Source organism: Oryzias latipes, chromosome 17 (assembly GCF_002234675.1).
Source record: "Oryzias latipes chromosome 17, ASM223467v1".
NCBI lineage: Eukaryota > Metazoa > Chordata > Actinopteri > Beloniformes > Adrianichthyidae > Oryzias > Oryzias latipes.
The window spans coordinates 5,263,270-5,286,772 of record NC_019875.2 but is presented as its reverse complement, the minus strand read 5'-3'; the positions used below and the strand labels follow the sequence as shown (position 1 = coordinate 5,286,772).

Here is a 23,503-nt window from a genome sequence, read left to right as displayed (position 1 = left end):
CAAGTTGGAATCGTACTAAAAGAGAAACAGCAAAGGCTTTTCTACCAAGTATTGGACAAATTTTACTTGATACTATGAAGACAAGCCTTTGCTGACAATTAGTGTCTAGACTCCAGTCACCTGCATCGCTCAGGATGGATTCTGGACCTTTCTTTTCCACACAAACAGTTGAAATCTCTTTTATGAACTTTGATCTTCAGCGGATTGGGCCATTCAAGCCACTTGATTTTCTTTCTTTGAAACCCGTTCATTATTTCCTTGGTGTTGCGTTTCGGATCATTTTGTTGCTGAGATGTTCATCCATTATTTTAACTGTCAGCTTTCCTGTCAGAATATCCCGGAACATTTCTCCATCCATCTGCCCTCAATAAGATGAAGTCTGCCAGTACCTCTTGCTAAAAAGCAGTCCCAAAACATGGCGCCCCCCCAAACATAACTGTTAGTGTGGTGCTCTTGGGGTTGTGGGCGGTGCCAGTTCCATTCCAAATATGGCGAAGAGAATGACATTTCTGCCCGAGTGGGTCTCTTGGAGAACCCCCTCTGATTGTTCTTTTATCCCCCCTACAGAGGAACATTCAGCATTCCGGGAATGTGCCTGTAACCGTTCCCATCCAAAGGTTTTTTAACGGCACCATTTCAAAGCTCTTGGGTGAGTTCCTTGCTCTAATGCATCCTGAGGTATTTCCTGTGAGCATTCTGGGTAATGAGAAGCCTTTGTAGACTAAAGCAGCTGATATCAATTAGTACTGTGAGGGGTCAAGGTTTCTCTCTCAGTACTGACAGTGATCTTCTCGCTTTTGCTGCCATTTTGCATCTTCTTATCTTCATGTGTTCAATTCTTATTCTCTGTGTCATTTGTCTTCATTTATTTTGATTAAACTTGTATTTTTAAATATCTTGATTTCTTTGTATGGATTTAATATTTGGCTTGGTGGAAACATCTGGTGGGAATCAGTCGATCATTTAGAAATCCCCTGACTGATACAAATGCTGATGTGTCAAATGGAGATTTTCCCCACTGTATTTCTACGAATGATGAGTTTGTGATGGTCAATAACTTTGGTTTCAGTCTAACCTGATCATTAATTTTTCAGCCCAGATTTGATGAAAAGAAGCTTTTACTTCAACACACTGTGAGATGATGTGTTTAATTCCATGGCAACTTGAAATTCAAGTGATCAGTTCTGACCTCTGCAGCTCTGTTCTTTCCATAAAACACTTTAAAATTCATTTACCACCATCAATGCTGCTGGTTATCTGACTTAAAGACCCGCTCCGAGGAAAATGCTGTTTCTAACATGTTCTTGAAGCGTTTTTCTCATGATGGAGGACATATAAAAGAAAAGGTTACATTTGCGTACGAGTATTTCTTTATCCAAGTCGTAGTAAATCAGGAGCAAATAAAAAAAACGCTGTTTGAAAAAACTAGCAGTTGTTACATAGAAACTACAATCTACAGGCCAGAAGCTTCCTGCTCTGCTTCATTCTGATGCATCCACCCACAGACAAGCGTTGAGCTGGCATCTGGCTCCAACCTTGCTTGCCATTTTTGATTATGGGAAGTGGGGATGGGCTTACTCTGTGCCAACAGTCCCGCCCACAACTCAGAGGTGAATTTTTAATGGACTCCTGTTGCTCTGCAGACACTGTTTCCTAGAAAATTGCACTTTTTCTTTGGATTTTGGCTAAAAACTGCATAATCAAAATAAAAAACCACTGGGAACACTTTTACAATAGATCAAAAGATGATCAGAGTGGAACTTTAAGTGTCTTCCGATGATTCTTGACTAGTTAGAATAAAGAGATGTTTATCTACAGAAAAGCTACAACAACTTCCAGGTTACAGCCGGGACAATTACAACAGGTTTCAGGTTAGGTAGAATGATCTATTTAGCAGCCATTGGTAGTTACTTCAACTTTTCTGCTTCATTGGTTGTATAACTGCTGCATCATCTGGTATCCTGCTATAGTCTGCTGAATGCCACTGTAGCCCGTAACCTGCAAGAAGTAACCTGCTGTATACTCGGCTGATCTGCTGTGACTTACAGTTAAAAACTGAGAGCACTTCTGCTGTCTCCGTTTGTAACGGTGGGGCCAAAAATAGCCACTAAAATGGGTGAATGGCCGACACATGTAGCTGATGATTAATCATCCAGTCTGTGAAACGACATCAGTCTTTAGCTACACACTAAACCTTCCTAAAAGTCTTCAGACTGAGTCTTTGACTGAGGTCAAACAAATCCTGTCAGCTTCATGACATGAACACATCAAAAGGTTAAATGGAGAGCCAGGAGTCACCTGGAGTTATGTGATTGTGTGTCAGACAATCGATTGAAATTGTCTTTCAAATTATTACATTTAATTTCAATTCGTCTTTATTTATATAGCCCAATAGTAAAAAATAGTTATCTCAACGGGCTTGTAACAAAACATAAAATCAGTTATAAAATTCAACAGCTGATTACTAACCTAAGCTAAACTGGGCATCTCTACCCTTCGATCCTCCTTCTTTGTAAGGAATATCTCCTGAAAAAAAAAACGGATTCTGGAAAATAAGAAGAAACCTCAGGGAGAGGAAGGATCCTCCCCCAGGACGGACAGGCGACGTACCGGAGCTCTTAGAGAGAATAAGCTTATCTAAATCTACAACTACATGTTTAAATAGTCCAGCAGACGAACTTCATCCAGATGAAAGTAAACTATGTTGAGCTTTTCCGATGTGGATGAAAAAGCTGTATTTTGTTATGTTTTTAGGTTGTTTTTATCAGACATTTGTGTGTTGCAACAGTGCAACATTTTATTTAAATGCACAAGAGCAGTTAACTAACTACTTACATGTTGTGGATTAGACAGGAACACTGATGTAGAAGGAAAGTTTAAAGAAAAGGATACATGAAAAACTTTATATAACATTTTTATGAATTTCTTTGGATTTCATTGGGGGAAATAAGTATTTATGCCATCTAGCCAGAATTACTTAGTACTTTCTGACAAAACCCTCTGGCAAGTTTCTGCATACAGTCTATTTGGAGGAATTCTGGTCCACAAATGATTCATAAATCATTCAGGTTGTGTGGCTGTTGCTTGTAACTCTTAACCTCAGCTATCTCTATAGGTTTTCTATAGGATTGAGGTCCAGAGACCGGCTGGACCGCTCCATGACCTTGATCTGCTTCTTCTTCAGCCATTCCTTGTATGGTTTGGGTCATGACCATGACCACCCATTTGTAGCCTCCTGGTGAAGGGAAGGAGGTTTTGACTCAGGATTTGACGCTATATGGCTCCGCCCATCCTCCCATCCACACGGTGAAGTAGCCCTGTGGAGAAAAACACCCCATACCATAATGTTTTCACCTCCATGCTTGGCAGTGAGGATGGGGTCATAGACAGCAATTCTTTATCTCCAACCACGATGGGTTGAGTTGATGCTGAAGAGCTCCATGTCGTTCTGATCTGACCACAGTACCTCCTCCCAATCCCTCTCTACGTCAGGAAGGTGTTCAGTGTCAAACTTCAGGCGGGCCTGCACACGTGCCTTCGTAGGCAGAAGGACTTTGCTAGCTCTGCAAGATGTTACACCATAATGTGGTAAAGTATCACCAATGGGTTTTCCTGGTGGCTGTGGTTCCAGCTGCTTTGAGATCATCAACAAACTCCTGCCGTGTGGCTTTTTTAGAGTCCAACTGGTCGGTGTGAACTAGAACTCTTTAATGGTTACTAGGGGTTCAAATAATTATTTTCTTCAATGAAATGTAAATACTTTAAGTAAATTCTTTAAATGGTAAATGGGGTACACTTGTATAGCGCTTTTCTACCTTCCTCAAAGGCCCAAAGTGCTCTACAGTCCCAGTCACACACAAATTCACTCACTGAATGAACACTGGTGGCAACCTTCTACCAGAGGCAAGGTGAGGTTCTGTGTCTTGCTTAGACACTTCGACATATGCGAGGCAAGGCGAGAATCAAACTTGCAATCTTACCATCAGAGGTCAAGACTCTGGCAGATTTATCAGAATTAGAAAATAAAATCAAAACCCTGGAGACTGCTTATGCTGCTTCTGCACAGGAACACATTCTGGGAGATCTGAAAAATTTAAAGCTGCAGTTAAATGACATCATCAATAAACGAACACAATTTCAAATACAAAGGCTACGACTTGAAAGATTTGAAAACTCTAACAAATCTGGCAAATTACTGGCTAATCAGCTTAAAATTAATAGAAAAAAATCAACAATCACTTCTATTATGGACCAAACGGGAAACGTCACTCACGACCCGGTCAAAATTAATAAAGCATTTGAAAACTTTTATAAAAACTTGTACACACCACAGATCAATCCGTCTGAGCGAAGTATTGACTCATTTCTTAATAATGTAAACCTACTCAGGTTAAATGAGGATCAAATCACAAACTTAGATTCTCCGCTCTCGTTGTCTGAACTTCATGAAGCTCTGTTACTTATGCCTAATGGTAAAGCACCAGGGCCTGACGGCTTTTCTGCTGAGTTTTATAAAGAATTCTGGGAACAACTGGCACCAACATTTTATAAAACGGTCACATCTATCAATGAAAGCCAATCACTACCACCTAACATGAACTCAGCCAACACAATCCTCCTTCTAAAACCAGACAAAGATCCCACTAGCCCTTCAAGCTATCACCACATTTCTCTAATCAATGCAGATGTAAAAATTATCTGCAAAGCACTAGCACAGAGAATAGAAAAAATCACTCCTCACATAATTCACTTCGACCAAACTGGATTCATGAAAGGCAGACACTCGGATGACAATCTCCGAAGACTTGTTAATATAATAGACTTTGCCACCATTAAAAACCAGGAAATGACTATATTATCGCTGGATGCTGAAAAAGCTTTTGACAGAGTAAACTGGAAGTTCCTTATTGCTGCCCTCCATAAGTTTGGTTTTGGAGAATCATTCATCAAATGGATCAAAATATTATATCACAACCCCAATGCATCAGTTAGAACTAATAAACAGACTTCCAACAGGTTTTTTCTTGGAAGAGGAACCAGACAGGGTTGCCCACTCTCTCCTTCTCTTTTTGCTATATTTATTGAGCCTTTAGCTGCAGCAATAAGACAGAATGAGAGCATTAATGGAATTAAAACCAAACACAGCCATCATAAAATTAGTCTCTATGCGGATGACATATTACTGTTTTTAAGTAATTTACATTCTGTAAATGAAACATCAACAATCATTAATGAATTCTCCTCCATATCAGACTATTCCATTAGTTGGAATAAGTCTGTTTTATTACCACTCAACAGGAATGCGGAACAAAGACTCACAACACCAGTCAAATCAGGAAATATCAAATATCTAGTTATCAATTTTTCCCCCAAACTATCAGAACTGGTGCAGCTAAACTACACCCCATTACTGAAAAACATACAGGACGATCTTACCCGCTGGACCAACCTGCCTCTGTCCCTTATGGGCAAGGTAGCCACGGTTAAAATGAAAATCTTACCTAAAGTTAATTATCTCTTCTCAATGATTCCCACACAACTGCCACTAAAATGGTTCAAAACATTAGACTCATCCATATCAAGCTTTTTATGGAACAATAAACCTGCAAGAACTAGTCTAAAAACTCTAAAATCTGCAAAAAGCTGTGGAGGATTAGAATTACCTAATTTCCACAAATACTTTCTTGCAAATAGATTGCAATACATCTCAAAGTGGTTAAAAAATAATCCAGAAACCAACTCATGGTTAGACTTGGAACAGGCGTTATGTGGAAAGATCAACCTGTCAGATCTACCATTTATTAGCCAAACAGTTAAAAAACAGGACTGTTTTCAAAGTATTAATATAAACGCCACTTTAACAGCCTGGTGGGAATTTCTCAAAATATCAAACTCATCAAGTCAACCGTGCAAAATGACACCCATCTGGAACAACCCAGACATCCTTATAAACAAAAAAATGATACACTTCCCAGCTTGGCAAGCAGGGGGAGTAAAACAACTAGAGCACATAATTATTGACAGAAGATTCATAACTCCCCAGGAACTTCAAGACAAACATGGAATAAACAATTTCTTGGAATATCAGCAACTTAAATCAATTATTACCAAAAAGCTTAAATACAGAGACGATTTGAAGCTACCAGATGTAGTTACCACTCTGATTAATTTCTCAATAAATAAAACTCTCTCCAAAATATACAAACTTTTATGTAATTTAGACAATAATATTTCCCTTCCAACAACAAAATGGGATGCAGATTTGAGCATCAGCACAGATGAAGGCTTCTGGTCAGAACTTTGTCTAAACACCTAGAAACTGACAAAAAGTCCAAATCTGCAGCTAATCCATTTTAAAACTCTACACAGAATTTGCTACACTGGACAGAGGATGTTCAAGATGGGTTTCAGTAACTCAGACATTTGCGAGCACTGTGACAGTAATCTGCCCGACAGTTACATGCATGCACCGTGGTTCTGCACGCCTGTCCAGGCTCTCTGGCAGCAGGAATGTGCCGATCTATCAGTCTGGCTTAAGGTTTCAATTACGGCTTATCCCGTCACTTTGTGTGCTTGGTGATATGAGTGCCGTCGAGATAGAAGAAGGATTAGTATCCATCATTTTCGTAACTCTTTGTATTGCTAAAAAAACTATTTTAATAAATTGGAAAAACATGAAAAATTTAAAAATAAGTCAACACAGAAATCTGCTGCTTGATCATATCAGCATGGAAAAAATGTCAGCCCAAAGTTTAAGTAACTTTGGAAGAATTCAGTCTCTCTGTTCTCCCATGGCTAACTCCGTGACTTAGGGGGTGGGGGGGCCTGGTTGTCGCCGCTCCTTGTCCTTCTGCCGTGGTTCGGGGTGGGGGTCGGGGCCTCCGGCGGCCGGCAGGGGGTGGTGGGGGCTCCGTTGGTCGGGGGGCCGGGTCCGGTGCCTGGGTGGGGCGGACGGGGGGCTGCGTGGTCCTCTGGGCTTGGGTGTGGGGGTGCGTGGTGGGGGGGTGGGGTGGCGGCCTGGCTTGGCTTGGGGGGTTGGTCCCTTTGCCTGTGCTGGGGGGGGTTGGCGGTGGCCCTGCTTGGGTGGGGGGGGGCAGCGGCGCTGGGTGGGCTGCCCATCTGCACCTGGGGCTGGGATCAGCCCTTCCCTGGCTCTGGGACGGGACGGGTCAACCCTCTTGGGACTCCCGGTCGCTCTGGGGGTCATCCGCTTCGGCTGCGGGGTCTGGGGTGGGGTGGGGTGGGGGGCTTGTCGGCCCTGTCCTGTGGGGGGGCATACTGGGGGGAGGGGGAGCCCACCATTGGTACGGGACCTTGGGGGGTGTACGGGTCGGGGTCTCCGCTGAGGCAATCGGCGGTTGCCCCGGCCGGTTGGCTGCCTCGGTCCCGTCGAGGCCTGACCAGAGCTCTTCTAGGGCCGGGGCTTGGGGGTGGGGGCCTGGGCTTGCTCCGGGGGGCCGGCGCATTCTGGCTCCTCTCTCTCTGCGTGGGGTGGGTGGTGCTGGGCCGGGGGTGTCGGCGCCTCCGGGGATGGGGCCCCTGGTCTGGGGGGGCCGGGCCCCTATGCTGGGGGGGGGGGGGGGGGGGGGCTGGGGGACGGCTGTTTGACCACCGGGGGACAGTCTACCAGCTGTCCCCAACTTACCCCCTTCCTCATATTACCTCATATTAGGGTGAGGGGGTGGGGGGCTTAGCCTGCAATACGCCTTGGGGGGGGGGCTACTTGGTAGTGGTCCCCCCCTCCCATGGTTGCTGTATGGAGTGGGCCCCCCCTCTTTCGGTTTTATTTGCACCTTAGACATGTATGGCCCTTGGTAGGGGGGGGTGCTTGGACATCACTGTGAGTAATCAGGAGATGTCCCCTCAGTGCCCTACCCGCCAATTTTAACTGCACCCCCCTTAGTACACACACCCCTCCCCCCTCAAAAAATACATTCCAACATAAACACACACACACACACACAGAGACCCTCTCAAACACACATACACGCACACACATTTGCAAGGAAGGTGGGACCTAGGACCATCTGTCCCCTACCCACTCCCTGGTGGGGGGTACGGGGTCCTTGGCAACGGCGGCCGTGTCCCCTGGGTGCCGGTTTCCAGGGCCCGGCGGTGCTCTCTCTGCGGGGGGGGGGGGGGGGGGGGATTCACATTTCACCTGAGCCGGGGGTGTCCATGTCCCTGGGGGGTGGGGTCGGGTCCTTGCCCCTGGTTGTTGGGCCCCGCCAAGTCTCCAACTGTGGCCGAGCCTGGTCGGGCCACAGGGGCGCTCCCCTCCTGGGCGGGGGCGGCTGGTCCCTGCCTTGCTCCTCCCTGGACCAACCGTGGGCCGGGTGGGTGGCTGCCTGGAGTGTGGGGCGGGTCTCCCTTGGGGGGTCCTGTCTCGTACCTGGGGTTGGGGCGGGGGGATGCCCAGAACTCCTGGGGGGTGGTGGGCTGCTCGTCTGGGGCTGTGGGCGCCCTTCTCGGGTGGGGCCCTGCGTTAGGCTCTCCCGGCGCGGCGGCTGGTTGGGCTGGGGCGGCGCTCCCTGTCCCTCTGTGCCTCCCTGCTCTCTGGCTCTGGGGGCCTCGCGGCGGTCCTGCTGGCCCTGGCCTGGGTGGCGGGCTGGGTCGTCCGGGGGGCGGTTGTTCCCTGCCTGCTGCCGTGTGGCGTTCGGGGTTCCGGCTGCCGCTGCTGATGCGGCGGGGGTCTTGGTGTGGGGATGGCTGGGCACTCTCCTTCCTTCTTTTCACATTCTACCGTCCATTTTGGAAAAACATAAGCACTCACCTGAGCACAGGTGTTAGCTCACCTTTGCACTAACAGTTTGCATGATTGAATGACTGAAATATTTCACACTAGTTGGTTTAAAGGCATAAGTATGTGTGTGTGAACACTATCTGTTTTGTGTACATTTTGACATGTGGACGTTTTTTTTTTTCTTTCAGCTAGCAGGTGTGTTGATAACATTTGAGTGTGTCTGTGGACAGGCCCCGCCCTTTTTGTACTACATTTGAACCTTACCATAATGATAAACAACCAGTAAACTTGTTGCTTTATGCTGCTTCATGGTCTTCCCCCCCCTCCTATAATCACCCTCTTACCCCCCCTCTCTAACATCCCTCTCTCTTCTTCCCCTCTTTCCTTTTCCGTCCGGTCCAACACTAAAGATTTTCAAACCTGATTGAAATTAATAAAGTTTGGCCTCAATTACAAAAGGGGTTTATTCAGACATACCTTTGGTTTGTCTGAAGATTAATAACCCCTCATGTTAAAGTAAAATATGTCCAACACAAGAGGCCGTCAGCTCTCATCTGCCTGCCCAGCTGTTGGACAGGACAAGTTAAAAAATAAATAAATAAATAAATAAAAAGAGGTCAAGACTCTACTGCTGCTTTTAAAGTTGATTTCTTGATTTTTCTTTTTGTGATTTTCTATTTCTAACAGTTCAACTGAACCTACCTTTAGGATGACGGACTTTTAATTTTTTTCTTTTTGAATGGACAAATCTACAAAATCAGCAAGAGATCAAATACTTATTTCCTCCACTGAAATTGATTTTCCAGACACTTTCCTGGTGCAGCTGGAACAGGCGCAAGACTCAAGCACATTTGAAAGGGCTTTAAGCCCTGAATTTTAATAGGAAGGGTATTGACTTTCACAATTTTGAAATTGGTAGAATCTTGATAAGTTACTGGCAGCATCTCTCTGGTGTCAGGTGACCAGTGTTCTTTATTGTTAACTTTGCTGGAATCTAGATCTAAACTGTACGGCTGGATAGCTACGATGTTGTTGCCACAATGTTGGCTTGGAGGTGTGAGGAGCTGTAAGCAGGTGGGAGAGAGTGTAGATAAAGGGATGATGGGACATGAGGACGGGCTCCTTTCTGTGCCACCAGTCCCGCCCACAACTCAGAGGTGAATTTTTTATGAACTCCTGCTGCTCTGCAGGAACTACGTCCTAGAAACCGACAGGTTTTTGGATTTTGTCTTAAAAAACAGCATAATCACATTTAAAGGACCACTGGGAACGCTTTGGAAATAGATCAGAAGATGATCGGAGTGGGACTTAAATCTGTAAGCTGTTCCTGCTGTATCCAATAGTCTGATATGACTTCTGGTACATTTACTCAGCAATAACCTGCTGTAGTTTATAACCTGCTGAAACGTGTCCCTGCAACAACCTATATAAACCAGCAAGCTGTTATAATTATTGTAACCTGTGACCTCCTGTAACCAGCAGCAACCGGTCTCTGATGCGACCTGTGACCTGCTGCACCGCTCTGCTGTAGTCTGTCCCTGATGTTACATGTAACCTGCTGTAAACGGATATGACATGATCCTTATGGAACTTGTAGCTTGCTGTGATTTGTAACACAGCGTTCTCCTTTAACCCTTAGTTGCCTGCTATAACAATTGACCTGCGCTGACATGTAAGCTGCTGTAACCTGGAACATCTGGCCTTAATTAACCCTTGAACTGCTGTTATCTTTATTCTGCCGTACCAGTTGTAATCTTTAAAGTGAACTATTTTCCCCAAACCTTTAACCCGTTGTAACCAGTAACGTGCTTGTTTTTTTTACACTTGTGCTATCCTAGGCACTTTAATGTTGGGAGTTGGGTCATCTAGACCCACTAGACAGTGCATTGAATCTTTTTTCTTCAATGATTTGTGATCTTCACTGGTGTCCATGGATTACTTGAAATCTTTCCACCTTTATCCACCTTTGTCATGGTAGGGAGAACACGTCAATGGAAGAGGGGGGGGGGGTCATCTAAGATAGCACAAGGGTTGAACTGTCCCTGCTGTAACCTGTCATAACCTGGAAGGTGTAGCTTGAAAATATAATATGCGGTATCTTCTTTCATGCTGCAACTTTTTTTTAATTCTGTGATCTGCTGCATCAGGTGACCTACTGTAACCTGTTATAGACTACCTTAACCTGTCGTAAACTGCTGCTACCTGTTTTATCCTGCCATGAGCTGCTGTAGTTCTTCTGTGGTAACCTGTTAACTTCTTGAACCTGAAGTAACCTTCTGTATCCCGCTGGAACCTCATCATCATTAAGCGTTCTCACACAGGTTTAGACAAATTAGCAAATGATTATTTCTCACTTTCCATCTTACAGGTTGTTAAAAGTACACACCCACACATTTGCGTGAACACACAGACTTCCTGTCATCCTTTCACAGTAATGCAGACTTCAGGTGATCATATCTGAATCCTGGCAGGAACATTAGACCCACTCATCTGACACTGGTGTCTGTGTGTTGATAAGTGAAGCTCATTAAATGTACTAACACCAGGTGTGTGTGTGTGTGTGTCTTGCGGATTAAATGAGCTGACACCCCCGCTGTGGAGTTATTACAAAGGTGACAGAGACCTCCTGGACAGTGACTAAACACACAGAGTTCTCATTTAGCCAGCCTTGCAGCGTGCATGTGTGCACGCACGCGTGTGTGTGTTAATGTGCATGGGTAATAATGCCTTCAGGTGTCACAGCATATCAGTGTCTTTTTATTAGAGCCTGACTGCAGTGAGTAATTAACTTCCTGCAGAGAGCATGTTTGTTCCTGAGTCGATGTCATAAAGAAGATATGAACAAACCCCGGCTCACATTTGCTTTTCCACACAGGATGAGCAGACTTCACTGCAGGTGTTCAACAATCAGCTGTAAGTTGCTGAAACGTGTCTCTTTTGCTGCATCACGCTTGTTTCATGTTTTGGTGGGAGATGACGTCAGCAAGTTCAGCAGAGGTGAACTGCAGCAGCTGAGGGTTGAGGGACAAAATAAGGATCAGGGGGTCAAAGTTAGCCGTGCAAAGTTAAGAAATGTTCCAAAAGTTATGATCAAGAAAAGCCGCGTAGTAGTACTACGTCTGTTTGTCTCCCGTCACCTGGGCAACTCCAGAAAAGAACAAAGCCTGGATAATCCTTGGAGCTTGTCCACACTGTCATCCGTCAATTTATGTGGGGAAGTGTAGGAAACGACAGCAGAGGTCAGCTGAGCGTTACCAACTGCACAAACAAAGAAAGCCGTCTGAGGAAACAAACGTGTGACTCAAGCTGCCGGTTTACGCCAGTTTGTTCTGAGTTGGAATAAAACAATTCCAGAAAGAAAGTTTAGTTTAAAAAAGCAAAACTTCTGCAGAAATTGTTTCAAGCAGGTTATTTTACACCAATTAAATAGTACTGACTGATGTGAGCTTAACGAAGGAAGCCTTACCTTCGTTATACCAGCTTCCTGGATTGATAACCTGCAGATGGAGGTCTCAGACAGACACTAATATCCCTGTGACAAAGTAAAAAAAGTTACTTTTAAGTTAAATTTACTTTTATATAAAAGCTTTGTAATGAAACTGTCGGAACTCTATTTTTTGTGGTTGTTCTTCTACCGGCTCTCTCTTGTGTGTGTGCATATTCCTGCAGCCTGCAAAGGGTCAGTGATGACGTAACTATGAACATCTGCTCAAACCAAGCAACCATTTTCATGTCTGACAGTTGAGTTCATTTTGGCAGCCATGATCTGTCCAGGTCATGCCCAGTCACCAATGCAAAGGCTTCCAGGCTTCCAGAGTGAGGTGAGAAGGTCTATGGGAATGTGGAATGGTTGCTCTTCCTGTCAGGACTTTTAAGTCAGCTATGCAACACTGTGTTGTGTGTTAGGTGCTAAACGGTTCAGTATCAAAAAACGTAATGCTGTTTTAACATCCCCATCTCTTCCTCATAAGACTGGAAACATTTGGTTCGCCTAAAGTGAACCAGAGTTCGTTTCCCGGAAAAATCCGGTGAGGAACAACTGAATCAGACATCCGCTAGTCTGGTATTATGGGATGTAAAAAGAGTAACGGAGCAACAATGAGACACAGCAACTCATTGAAATTTGGTCGGATGAATGCAAGGCTCATTAAAACAACTTTTAACGTGATCCATGTCACTTCTCACTGTTTTCCTGACAATCTATACGTCAGAAACATTCATCAGCGTACCTTCTTAGCCGCCGTCTCCTCAGTAACCGCCCTGCAGCATGACTTATATCAAAGAAAAAAGGGTTGAACCTGACGTTGATACAGACGTTCAAAACTGATCAGCGAAATATAAAGTTTGAAACAGTGAACTATCCTGACAAGGATAGCAAAGTGCAGGTTTTCCATGATTTCTGTCCTCCCTCATAATTCCTGGCATATGGCTAAAGAGATCTTTAGTCACATGGTTTTGTTTACGAACTGTGGTTCCAATCAGAAATCTCTGATAGACAGCAGTCTGAAAACAGACCAAATGCAAGATTCAGGACTCGATCCGGATTAAACCACGCAAACTCAATCCACACTGTGGACTTTTCCTGTCTGAACACGCCCTAAGTGATTCTGTCTGAATATGTCAAAAAAAAAAAGTATAACAGAAAGTTTTCATGTTGAAGCTCCGGAAGACTCATTTCATCTTGTTGAAATCCAAACAGAAATCTGTTTGTCCAGACAGGAAACAAAAACTCATCCACAAAATGCGAAAGATGCCGGGCCTCAGCGGCGTCACACGAATGTCAGAATCAGTTTTGTGTCTGGCGTGTCCCTGTCTCAAAGCTGTGTCACAGTCACAGATGAAGACGGGCATACTTTGATCGGCAGTGTCAGCTGCCCGCGGCTCACAGCGGCGAAGAGGAACCGCCTTTCAAGGTGACAATCTGAGGGACCTGTGGCCATGTTTGCTCATCACCTTCACCTGCTTCCTTCTCCAGATGTTCGGACAGATACCGCGGCCACGCGCAGTCACAGCACAAACAGGCAACGCCCCCCACTAATGGGTTTGGTTCCGATAACCAAAAGAAGACTCAGGAGTCGATGTGGATGGGAGTCCTGATGTGGAGGCTGTGACATCATCGGGGAGGGAGAGTTTTCACTCTTGAGGAGCTTTACAGTTATAAAATCTATTTTTACATCCATCCTCATCATCTACAGCCTGAGAATCAGACCTCTGAGTCCAATTCATTTGAAAAGAGTCAAATAAAAAATGGTTCCCTCAGAAATGATGACAACTTGCAACAAACATAATGAGGTGACTCTCACTACACGTTGTCATTAAATGACTCAAAGCAATGAACAAACAAGCATAAATATGAAAATAACACAAAATCTTTTTTTATTTTTATGTATTTTTAGAAATCTATTTAGTCCAACAGTCTGGAGCTTCTGCCTGCTATAAGACTTCTAATGTGTTTATCACTGATCATCTCTGGAACCTAAGTCAAGAAACTCAGCATCCATCCATCCATCCATCTTTCTATCCATCCATACATCCATCCATCTTTCTATCCATCCATCCATCCATCCATTTTCTAAACCTGATTATACCTGTCGGAGTCACATGTTGCTGGAGCCTATCCAGTTCCTGAGGAGCCAAGGCAGCGTTCACCCTGGAGAGTTGTCCAGTCTACTCCAAGGCCATTGAGACAGACAACCACACAAACACACACCCACATGATTCAGAATTACCATTGGAGGAAACTGGAGTTCCTGCAGAAATCCCGTACGTGCACGGGGAGAACGTGCTAACTCCACACAGAAGGAACCCAGCTGGGATTTGAACCCTCGCCTTGTCACTGTGATGTGAGATTCCTTATCACCACACCATCATGCAGCCAAATCCAGGAGAATTAGAGGATACTTTTTACCTTTTTTTGTCTTCTGGAAACTTTATTTTATACTTTTTAAAAGTCGTGTAAATGTTTTTGTGATGCTTTCAAAGCCTGGATGGAAATTAATTTTCCTAACGTTGTTAACAAAAATGTTTCTGCCAGAGAGATACACAACCTAATTAAAACGGAGTCAAAAGAGTTTACGATAACGACTTAACAGAATGACCCTCGTGTGGAAACGTGTTTTTTTATGTAATCAGCTGTTGCATTTTTATATGTTTTTTTTCTTTTATTGCATTTAGTGGGCTGTTTATTTTACGATTCCTTGATGCATTAAAAAGCATAATTTATCTCTTATTTTTGGTTTAACTACATGTTTATTAAAAAAAAAGGCACCATGGGCCAGTAAACCACGTTTTCTCAACTTGTTGAACTCCTGTTAAATGGTTGCTTCTAAAAAGTCCCAGATCCATAAGGAGGTCAGCCCTTCAGCACGACTCGGGACTCGTCGACCCCCAACAGCATGTCTGCGTCGAGTTAGAGCAGAAATGTCCTCCTCTGTAAAGCCAGACGTTGTCTCCGATCCAGGTCCTCGCCAGCATGGATGGCTGCGGCTGGAAAAACAGGCGGAGCCCAGAACAGATGGGTTATGGTGGGCCCCCGGCTCTGCGGTGTCTGCTTAGCCGATTCATGAGTCTGCAGTCTGAGGAGCGACATTTGATTCTTTTCCAAATTTAATTTTCAGCCAAACTTTTGACAAATGTTGACATGATATAGAGTTGGTTCAGACAACAAGCTGCACCGCTTCCTGTAGTTGCTTTCCTGTGAAAATGACAGGCCAGTCAAAGAAATGCAGTGACTTATCAGCCCTTATCTTTGCAGCCCCCCACCCACCCCCACCATCAGAGTGTAGTTATATTTGGCTCTTTATCAGGAACGAAAGCAGCAGAAGTTCTTATTTCCTCCCAACCAGAAGTGTGCTTGCTTCACACGAGCCTTCATTAAAGTTGAGCTGCAGCGTGCGCGCACACACCTGCACGCCGCTCTGTGTGATGTGCTCAGAAAATACCCGTGTTCTAATGTCACAAACAGTTGTTGACCAACTTTTCCAGCTGATTTCTTCTCTTCTTTTGTGTTTAACTGCAGTTTTTCACGAAATGAGCAGCAAACGTTGGTTCAGGTGCTGTTCATGCTGAAGGTGTGTGACCAAGTGCATAACATCACTACACCTGGTCTGCGCCAAAGTCATTAGTATTGAAGGTTTCCGCAAAGACAAACAGGGGCCATGTGGTCGTCCTCCATCTTGTCACTTATGATGTTCTACAGGCGTACTTGTATGAGGCAAATCTTCACTGAATCTTTTGATATTGTGACCAACAGATGTCTCTCAAGACTGCAAATGTTCCAAAACTGCTGTTCTGCAAGCTCATTAAATGTCATGTGACGTGGAGCCTTTCAAGATGCAGGAAGTAAAGCAGTAGGGAATCGCAGTCTGTAAGTGTTCCTCCCAGCTAAATGGTTGAAGAAGAAAAATGGGGCTATGGCTTCAAAGCCGGCGAATGACAGTCAACCCTGCATGAAAATGGAGTCTGACTGTGTTCCCCTACGGAGGAAGGACTGGATATCCACAAACTGTGTCAGAAGTGTGGAGGAAAAGCCTCTGATCAGCCAACACCTTAAACGCCTGAAACTGCTTCAGCTAAACAAACTCACAGGCTGAACTGGAGGCGCGTTGATGATTTGTTGGAGGGGAAATGCAACTTTCATGATGACAAAGACAGAACTCCTTTGTCTGACCACAGGTTCCAACAGTCAGCTGCAAAGCTGAGGAGCTCAACAGGTGGAGAAATGGCACCTGTAGAGTCACAATACCTTACTTCCACACAAACGCACTGCCCAAACCAGACGGTTTGAAGACCAATGAAGCACAGTATCATTAATGATATTATCTTTGGCAGGGTTCTGAGTTGATGTGAACGGTTGGGTGTTTAGAACATGACCTCACAATCCAGCCCTATACAATAGAAAGAGACATGGAATTATCCTGAAAATGTTGACGCCACTCAAAAGCAGATACTGATTACTGATTTGGGGCTTTTACAAGCCAGGAGAGTGATTGCATTATTAATGAAAAACATGGATGGGCCCTCTGTACACATGTGGACAAGAGAAATGACGTCCATTTCGGCTCTGGAGAGCCTGACATCCATCGTAAAAAATAAAGAAAGGGAGTTTGAGCACCTATGGAACCCTTATTTACTCTTCTTGGAAACTTGTGACCAACTTTAACCTTCCTGTAAGTGTGTAACCCTTGTGCTATCTTAGATGACCCCACCCTCACATTGATGTGTTCTCCCTACTATGACAAAGGTGGTTAAAGGTGGAAAGATTTCATGTAATCCATGGACACCAGTGAAGATCACAAATCATTGAAGAAAAAAGGTTCAGAGCACTGTCTAGTGGGTCTAGATGACCCAACTCCCAATGATAAAGTGCCTAGAATAGCACAGGGGTTACACTGTTGTAAATTGCGGCTGGGTAGCTCGGTTGGTAAGGTGGGAAGCTACCATGCAGGAAACCAGGGTTCAATTCCCAGAGGGAAATGAGCAATGGTACTGGGGGCAATTACCATATCAATGGCGAGCAGTTAACATCACCCAGTGAGGGTCCTTAGAAGCAAGACCCTTAACGCTACCACGTCCCGAGCGCAATTTGGCTGCAGCTCACCACTCCCCAAGGGGTTGGGTCAAATGTGGAGAAAGAATTTCCCTAAATACAGTGTACTAAAAAAAATTATTACTTTTGTCACTATCATTACTATCATTTTTATTTATTTATTCAATCCATTTATTTATTTATTTTTAAGACTTTGCCAGATGTGGGTATTTTGTGTTCATTTTGTTTTACAATCTTTCAATGAAAACATGTTAACAAAAAAAAAAAGTTCAATTGACCTTGAAAAGCAATAACGTATATATTTTTATAACTGCTTGTCAGAGATCATGCAAATCAGGCACAGAGTCACACAAAGGTTCAAACCAGATCCACAGCGTAAAGGCTGCAGGACATGCAGCCACCACAGAGCAAGACAGTCCTTGTGCTGCTCACACGGCCCCACCGAGGAGCACAGGGTAAATGCTCCATAACCAAACCTGCTTCTGCCACTTGTTGATCCACTACTGGAGCAACAGCTTTAACCCTTGTGCTATCCTAGGCACTTTAACATTGGGAGTTGGGTTATTTAGACCCACAAGACAGTGCTCTGAACCTTTTTTCGTCAATGATTTGTGATCTTCACTAGTGTCCATGGATTACATGAAATCTTTCCACCTTTAACCACCTTTGTCATAGTAGGGAGAACACATCAATGTGAGGGTGGAGTCATCTAAGATAGCACAAGGGTCAAACTAACTCATCAAATTGGGCCTCAGCCCAGTTCTGCTCCCAGAAGAAAAACCAGCATTTACGTGTCACTGGGCAGTTTTCATGAGGACCTCTTTGGGGTCAAAGGCCTCATGGTGTCAGACCATACACCACAACGTTGAAGGAGCTCCATGCAGCTGCATGATTTCCAAAGATGTCACCACCAGCTCCTCGGCAAGCTGCAGGGGGTTTCCTGGCTGGGATCTGCAGCTCGGTGGAGTCCTTTCTGCACTTCAGAACTCTGTATGGAGGTTCATCAAGCAGAAAAGCTGGGGACAGTAGTTCCACGGAGGTTTTGGGAAGTTTGATCCGACTTTTTCTGGATACGTGGAGGAGCGGTGACGCTGCAGCCCTCCTGAGACAGAGCAGAAAAGTTGGTGGGAGCTGCTCTTTAGCCTGGAACAGCTCGGGGGCAGAGACAGGATGGGGGGCGGCGTGCCACCCTCCGACACACAGATGGCAGAACTAATTATTAGAGCGAAAGCCTTGCGGCACAAACAAAGCATTTGTGTAGTAAAAGCTTGGGTACTTACGCATTTACAAATACTTTAACTGTGCAAAACGTCAGATGGGGAATCTTTTTCACCACTTCTCGTAAAATTTCACTTTTATGCAATTATAAAAACAAAAATGGTGTGAAAAAAATTTTAACATGCGGTGATTTACAGACAGGAAACGGGTGTAGACAGTCAGAACAGGCGGCATTTCGCAGGTATTCATTCTTTTACATGAAACACATTAAGTCGCATGAACGATGGAAATAAATCCATCGTTTGGACGGTATCATCAGGTGTGCAAGAGTGAGGGACCAAAGACAACAGCCATCTTTTTTTCATCAAATGATCTTAAATGTATTCAAACACACTGTTGTTCAACTGCGTGTGTGTTTTCAAGCTGGAGAGTATGGACTAATAATCAACAACAGGAAGGAATAAAACAAATGAAGCGTTGCCTTTGTTTGTATGGGAGCCAGTTGTCCGTTTATGCAGATGGGGGGGGTGAGGGGGGGGTCTAGGAGAGGGGAACCTTCAGCGATGAACCGTTTGGTTCTGAAACTCGAGTCTGGAGCATTAAAGATTTGAGGTCTATCACTCGCAATAGCAGTCATCAGTGATTGGCTGTTCTTAACTTCATCCACAGCAGACTCAGAAAACATGTATGTGTGTGTGGGGGGGGGGGGGGCATGCGTGTGCATGCGTTTGTGTGTGGCTTTGATCTCATTTTTCATCTGTCTCTCTCAACTGTGCTGCTCATCCCTCATGCATGCTTCTTACTAAACTGTTTGCCAGGATTTATATTTATAGAAGAAAAAATAAACACAACTATATTTGATTTTTTGGTCTATTTGTAATAGGACATTGGTGAATGGCGTGTACTTATAAAGCCTTCTTAGACGGTAGCAAAGCGCTGTACAGTCGCAGTCCCATTCACCCACTCACACACTCACACACACACACACACACACACACGCACCCACACACACACACACACACACACACACACACAGAGGGTAATTTTGTAGAGGACTCTGACAGTGAGAGGTGAGGCAAACAAAGCAGCAGCTTCGTGATGTTGGCATAAAGCTTTTGTTAATTAAAACTTGTGGTGATGACGCCTGCTTCACACTGATAAGGCTGACAGTTGTGCCATAAAGTTTGGACACTGAGCTCTTTTAGTCTGTGGATCTTCACACTCCTGCATTAGCAGAGAGCAGCCGTTTTATCCTCTGACAGACCTCCGGAGCATTCACACCTGGAGTGAGAAAATACCTGTTCACGTCTTTATTCTACTGCACATTGCACATCAGAGAAAGCAGAGCCTTTGATTTCCCAGCTTCATGTAATCTTCAATGGCTGCTTTTGCTTAAATCCTTTTTTGTTTTTGTCTGTGTTACAGTTTCACATTAGATTACAGTTACATTGCTTGTTTGAAGGATTACACTACAATACTTTCATTTTTTTACACTCTTCCATCCCACACTTTGGTGAAATAACTAACTTTTTTCTTCACTTCTTCACAGATTTTCCCCTGAACCTGCTTAACTGCATGAAGCTAAGTTCAGCAGAGTCGCAATACGAAGCACATAACCAACCACAGAAACAGCCTGGAGGAATTTTCTCTGTCTGACATACAAATGATGTATTTAAATGGGAGTAAGCAGAAAGCCTGTCTACCTCTTTACACCATATAAAGGTAAAATCAAACTGTCTACCAGTTCATCTACAAAATCAATTTGAAGAAATTAATAAATCACCATAGTTTCCCTTTTTCAAAACTCACCAAAGTTATTAAAATTAAGAAATCTTACATTAAAACTCGTTTAGTCGGATTCTTTATTTCCATAGGAATGAACGTCTTCAATAAAAGGTTATGGATTCTGCTCGGCCTTTAGAACTCAGAGAATGGATGGAGTCCACTCTGAGGCTTCCACCTGTCCACCTTCAGGGTGTAATTCAGAAGAAGCCCTGAAGAAGTCCTTCAGGGTCCGTTTATGGTCTTCCTTTTGCAGAAGAAAGAAGTCCGGCTCACTTCCTTCAGCGGTGGTCTACGGACCGGCTTTCACTGTTTTCTCGTGCGTCATGTGCTGATTAGCTAACATGCAGCAAAGCTAACTAAAGGTCAAAGTGAGGTCATGACCTCCTTTTTTTCAGCAAAGTGCAGAATTCTGTCTTCATCTCTAGCAAACCAGTAGAAAAATAAACTGCTGTAACGCTTGTGCTATCTTAGATGACCCCACCCTTGCATTTAGGTGTTCTCCCTACCATGACAAAGGTGGATAAAGGTGGAAAGATTTCATGTAATCCATGGACACCAGTGAAGATCACAAATCATTGAAGAAAAAAGGTTCAGAGCACTGTCTAGTGGGTCTAGATGACCCAACTCCCAATGTTAAAGTGCCTAGGATAGCACAAGGGTTAATTAGGTCTGGATTGAGTCCTGAACTGGTCTGTAGTCAGACTGCCGTCAAGCAGACTTTCCTGTTGCGGACTAAAGCTTGTTAACAAACCAAAAACAGAGCTCTTCACTCATTGGTCAGGAATTACGAGGACGGGGCAAAGCAACTGAATGCAGAGATTATGGAAATCCTGCACTTTTGAGTTCATTCACACTTTAGATTTTGCTCACAAGTTTTGAATGTCTGTATCAATGTCAGGCTCAACACTTTTACTGCTGCTCTGGTCCGGTGGAGTCCGGTGCTGCAGGGTGGTAACTGACAAGAAAATGGCGATGGGCTCGCTGATAAGTGTTTATGACATATAGATTAGCAGGAAAACAATGAGCAGCAATCACGTTTAACCTTGTTTTAATAAGCCTGCATTTATTTCATTGATTTGCTGTGTCTCATCGCTGGGGTGTTATGACCTTAATGCAGCTTTGATGATGTAACAGCAGCGCCTGTAGGGGTCGTGCCGTATCACCAGACACAGGAAACATGTCGGAAGCTTTCCAGCTGCGTTAAAATAAACGTTCTAACAAACAAACAGCTGGACCTTTTTTCTTGATAACCCCACAATCGTCGGGTTATCAACATTTGTCCGCGGCTCATCGGTTTTTTACATTCCTACTCTGTTTACGTCACTACGGTGGCCATTTAGGTCCAGTTGTTCCGCTCTGAGGATGGATTGTATTCAGACTGAGGAATCTCAGAGAGAACAGAAGCTCAGTCCCATTGGAAACAAACATAGACCACCTCCAAAGATGAGCGGTTCCTGGTCCTGGACCAGGGTCCGTTTGGACGTGTTCAGCCTGGAAATTTGTTCCAGATTATCAGGGGAAACGAACTCTGGTTCACTTTAAGCAGATCAAATGTTTCCAGTCTGAATCCAGCCAAAGATTCAGTAAAAAAGCAGCTGTGGAAACCAAACAACAAGAATTAGCCATTGAGGACAGGAACTCTGTAAAAGATTAAATCCGTGAAAACAGGAAATTCGCAGAAAAGATCACAGGATTGTCATTTAAAACACTGATAGTAGGATTTTTGGACCTAGAAACGTGTCCAACAAGAACCGGACTGGGATCCTAAAGATTTGAAAGTGTTTTTTAAAATCTGGCATCTGAATGAACACACAGAAACATCTGGAATGACAGGTTTAAGGAAGCATTCATAAGTATTTATCAGCATCTAATTAGACACTTGTTACATAATTCTGGCAGAACAGTTAAAAAGAGTAAATGAAACAATGAACATCTTGGTTTTGTTGTAAAACCTTAAGCAGACAAGCTTTAAACTTCCTCTGCTTTTCATTTCTGACACAGGCGGTTTATTATCCTGGTGTGCAGCTGTGAGTGAACATCTGCAGCCTTCAGCGCTGCAAACATGGACGCTACCTTCAGCCTTGTTCTGTCAGGAATTCTTCAACATTAGGTTGAAGCAGCAAACACATTTATCTGCTCTGACATCCACTGTTCACACTGTTCAGCGGGCCGGCTGCTGCCCCCCCCAGCCACGCAGCAGCCGCGCAGCCTGCAGCCACAGCTGCCTGGTATGTGCGTGTGCGCGTGCGTGAACGAAAGCAGTGAGGGGTGTTCTCATCTTCATCTTTTTTTGAAATAACAGCGCCTTTGCTGATGTCGTCTGAAGCAGTATCGTCGCAAAACAGAGAAGAAAAAGGAGCAAAAGTGTCTGAAATGTTGAGGAGGATTTCTGGAAACAGCAGCGTCACGCCTGGAGTCTTGAGAGGAGCCCAGTACTTCAGCACAGGGAGGGAGCTGGGCGGATAATTTGATTCGTAACTGCATGAGAAAACACCAATGAGACAGAAAATAGGTTTGATGGCATTTTTGTAAACAGACATGAATGGTGTGAAGGTCAGAAAACACATTCAGGGTTCAGGAACATGTGTCGGCTGAAGGTGCTGTCATTACTGCTGCTGACGAAAATGATGGCAGAGTGCACACAAACACACCATGATGCTGCCGCCGCAGCCCAGACACTTCCCCCGGGAAAAGCGGCCACAGATGAAAGGAAGAAACAACGGAGGGCAGATCATCTCCAGCAGGAGGATGTGATGCTGCGTCATCTCTGCAGCGCAAACAGCTCCAGTCCTTCATCCTTTACTTCATCAGAGAGGCTTTGCAACTTCTGGTGAGGCTCAACACCAAACCTTTGGAAAAAAAAAAAACTAAGATTCATTTTTAATATTTTAAAATAAAAAATAATAATTAAAAATAATTACTTAATAATTAAAAATAAAATGAACTTTTTTGCATGCTATTTTATCTTTTTTTTTCTTCCATCCTTGACAGTTAAAAATATACCTAAACCCAAATCACACGTTCTAAACAGATATGAAGTTGGACAAATATAGGTGGTTTGATTTTATCATAAAACATTTTATAATGTAACTCTTCCACAGTACAGGACAAAAAAATGACCTTTAATTTGTTTTAGTATGACTTTAATGCAGTTGACCACGGAATGTTACTAAAGACAGTTCACCACAGATGTGACTTGAACACAGGAA

At 44.0% G+C, this 23,503-nt stretch overlaps 2 long non-coding RNA genes across 2 annotated transcripts; one reads left to right on the top strand and one right to left on the bottom strand.

Moving 5' to 3' along the window:
• The first annotated feature begins 366 nt into the window (after positions 1-366).
• LOC110016983 lies at positions 367-20,817 on the top strand. Its single transcript, XR_002292304.2, has 3 exons — positions 367-649; positions 20,059-20,231; positions 20,384-20,817. It is a non-coding gene; the product is annotated as an uncharacterized LOC110016983 (long non-coding RNA).
• Positions 20,818-22,114: 1,297 nt separating this feature from the next.
• LOC110016993 lies at positions 22,115-23,054 on the bottom strand. The gene is made up of 2 exons (XR_002292310.2): positions 22,946-23,054; positions 22,115-22,772 (listed from the first exon to the last, which is right to left on the bottom strand). It is a non-coding gene; the product is annotated as an uncharacterized LOC110016993 (long non-coding RNA).
• Positions 23,055-23,503: the final 449 nt, after the last annotated feature.